We start from the raw sequence: 3,901 nt of genomic DNA, 5'->3' as shown, positions 1-3,901 counted from the left end.
AATGGCCTGTTATCTCCTTTATCTGGCCTTGATTTCAGAAGCCTCTCAGATACAAAATGTTGCGTTGTCCATCTCGCTCATAAGTGCATACATGCAAAGCTCCATCAGGAAAATAAAACAGCCCTGCAGTGCCTGTGCCCAGTGGTGCCGTGCTTGAGTAAGGTACGTGTCACAGTAGGTGTTTATTGAGCTCACAGCCACGCCTACAGTGACAAAAGTCATGAGTGAAACATGTACAGTCCAAGTATGGTACTAGTGTTGGAAGTATGTAGGTTACATATATATATATATATATATGTATTGGCATATATATATATTGGCAAAGCCTTGTACTACATAGCCTGTGCTGGCCTAGAACTCCAATGACTCCTATGTAGTCCAGACTGTCTTTGAACTAGAGATCCTCCAGCTCCAGCATAGGTATGTGCTACCTCGGTTGGCATCATTATGGAGTTAATCTTTTATTTTTCTTGAGATAGGATCTTTTATAACACAGCGAAGCCTTGAATTCTTTATACAGCCTAAGCTGCCTAGGAACTCATGGAAATCCCTTTCCTGAGCCTTCCAAGTACTGGGATTACAGGCTTGAACTACCACACTCAGTTCATATATTTTTAAATTCAACAAATAATGTTCTATCAGTTTAATCAAAACTCTTGACACAATTGAATGTCTACCCTAATGAAAAATATGTAGAAAGCCATTTAATAATTTCTCTTCTTCTCAACAGTAGTGTATTTTATGCTTCCTTGCAGTCAAGAAAATATAGCCGTCTCAGAGTAATTGCTAACTGACAGGCGTAACAAGTAAAAACACTGGATGTCGTAGCGAGGTATGATGGCGTATGCCTTTAATTCCAGTACTTAAGAGGCAGAGGCAGGCAGATCTCTGTTACTTCAAGGACTATCCTGAGTACATAGCGAGTTCCAGGACCCCAAGGGCTAATAGTAAGATCTTGTATCAAAAACAGAAACAATAAAAAAAAAACCCTGTTTTCCCTAGTTATCCTGAGTTTGACATATTCCACACAGCTTTTTAGTTCAAGAAAGTACTGTTGCCATCGTGTAGAACATACGATAAACTGTTTCTGTTGATCCGGCTTCTTGGAATATTTCTTTTTGCTACAGGAGTCTGTTTTCAAGTTCCCCGTTCACAATCTATTCATACATTCAAAACCAAAGTCCGACTTTTGAATGACCTGTGGATGAGCTTCCTTTTGCTGTCAGAAGATCAGAATTAAGGGTGGTCAGAGGCAAATCTCGACTGATTAGGACCTAATCTAAGCAGATAGGCCTGGAAGTTTCCTAAGCAAATACAGTTTTAGTCACAGGACAGTGTGAAGAACACAATTTGTGGCTGTATGGCCTCTTTCCCCTGGTGATGTAATTAATACTCCTTGGGTTTCATTTACTCAAGGTGAGTTGAGGAAAACGACATTTACTCTGCTGGACATCTGAGGACATCGAAATTACTGGGCTCTCACTTTCCTCAATACTGGGAAACACATCCTAAATGGAGTTGCTAGTCTTCTGTCCCCTGAGTAGAATAAAGATGTTTGTTTACCTTGGATTCATTCTGATCTTGGATTTTGACTTTACAGAGTGTATGGCAGGAACTCCATCCTTGAAGAAACCTTTGTAATCACTATTCATCAAGTATGTTTTCACTTCTGTCCCTCTACACGAGCACAGCAGGGGTGATTTTTTTTCTGGGCGGTGGGAGGAGGGGGATTCAAGACAGGGTTTCTCTGTGTAACAGCCTGTGTACCTGGCTATCCCGGTACGCAAGCGGTACGCGGCCACGGTACCGTCGATATTTATTTGATACTTGTGCTGCAAAGCAAGAGCGAATAAGAGACTTCACTCTGTTCCCGTTTCTACTTTTTCCTTTCCCGTCCTATGCATCACTTTGCCATCCTTAGACAGACTTTCCCATTAACATTTAATGAGTGTTCTTATCATGTACTCTGTTGACCTAGAGCGAAAGGTTCATTTGATATGGGCCCAAATTTCCCAAACACGGCTACAGATCTATGTAGCTTTGGGGCCTGTCCTGGAACTAGCTCTTGTAGACTAGGTTGGCCTCGAACTCACAGAGACCAACCTGCCTCTTCCTCCAGAGTTCTGGCAATAAAAGCATGCGCCACCACCACCCAGCTGTGGCAGTGACTTTTTAGAAAAAATCCCTTTCCCTAGAATTTTAAGTCTTTAGGTTTTTGGGGGGTGTGGATGGCAGTGGTAGATTTTCTGATAAAATTTAAAGCAGTTGAACAAATAACTTGATTTCTCTTGATGGCAAATTTTCTCTAATTCTCTTAATGCTAAGTAACTCAAAGGGAATTCATTTTAGTATTATCCTCTGTTCCCAAGTTTTATGGGACTGAATCCCTAGCAGGTACTTCACTGACAAACACTTATATACAAACCAAACAGGCTTGGAACAGCTTCTAGGATTTTTTTTGGTTCACTCCCTAAGTAATTGTTTACTGGAAGAGACTATTTTGAGATTCCTGGAGGCAGGATCACCATTTCAGATTGAGGTTGAGTTAAGAAAATCCTGGTCTTTATTGTCAAAATGATTCTGGAAAACAGTGGAGCAGAGAGCACAGCTCAGGATGAATGTGGGATTCTCAGGGTGAACCTGAAGAAACAATTGGAAAAAATACCATTAAAATAGACAAAGAAGACGTTTGGGTTTTGTTAACAGTATGCAGAACAGAATTGTTTCTTCCTGGAATGCCTAGTTTCAGTATAACACTCACATAAAAATAAAAGAGTATACACCTGGAAGAGCTACAGCCCCAATGAGTAAACCAAAGAAGCCAACATTGATCCAAGGAAGGAGGAAAATCACTGCGATTTTTCAATTTGGTGGGATATAACTTTCTAGTTCATCCTTAAAATTGTCTGAATTGAGCGATCTCCACTGGAACAGGCCTGAGCCAGTGACTTCAGTGGGAACAGGCCTGAGGCAGGAACCTCCACAGGAATAAGCGTGAGCCAGTGGTACAAGGGAGCCACCACTGAGAGAGCAGGCTCAAGACAGAAACTTCTGCATGACCAGGCATGAATCAACAAACTTCAGGGAGCAGGCCCTAGCCAGCAACCTCCCTCAGAGCAGTCCTGAGCCAGTAACCTCTGCTGGAGCAGGCCCTAGCCAGCAACCTCCCGGAGAGCAGGCCCAAAAATGCCCGGGATTGCAGAGCAACAGACCACCAATAAAAAACTAGGGTTCTTAAAACAATAAGACTTGAGCAACCAAATATAGATGAAGCAGAAGAAAATGACCTAAAAAATAACTTAAGGAGAATGTTCGAGGCCCTTAGAGAGGAAATGAAAATTTCCCTCAAAGAAATGGAGGAAAGGACAAACAAAAAATTGGAAGAAATCAACAAATCCCTTAAAGAAAACCAAAACCAAAACCAAACAAAACAATCAACAGTGAAAGAAACTGTTCAAGACTTGAAAACAGAAATAGAGACAATAAAGAAAACACAAACCAAGGGAATTATAGAAATTGAAATTATGAGGAAAAGATCAGGAACCACAAATGCAAGCATAAACAGCAGTATACAAGAGATGGAAGAGAATCTCAAGGGCTGAAGATACGATAGAGGAAACAGGCTCATTAGTCAAAGAAACATTAAATCTAGCAAAAGCTTAACACAAAATATCCAGGAAATATGGAACACCATGAAAAGACCAAACCTAGGGGCTGGAGAGATGGCTCAGAGGTTAAGAGCACTGACTGCTCTTCCAGGGGTCCTGAGTTCAATTCCCAGCAACCACATGGTGGCTCACAGCCATCTGTAATGAGATCTGGTGCCCTCTTCTGGCCTGTAAGCATACATATAGACAGAACATTGTATACATAATAAATAAATAAATCTTTAAAGAAAAAA

Source organism: Microtus ochrogaster, unplaced genomic scaffold (assembly GCF_000317375.1).
Source record: "Microtus ochrogaster isolate Prairie Vole_2 unplaced genomic scaffold, MicOch1.0 UNK8, whole genome shotgun sequence".
Taxonomy (NCBI): Eukaryota; Metazoa; Chordata; class Mammalia; order Rodentia; family Cricetidae; genus Microtus; species Microtus ochrogaster.
This window is presented reverse-complemented; position numbering follows the sequence as displayed.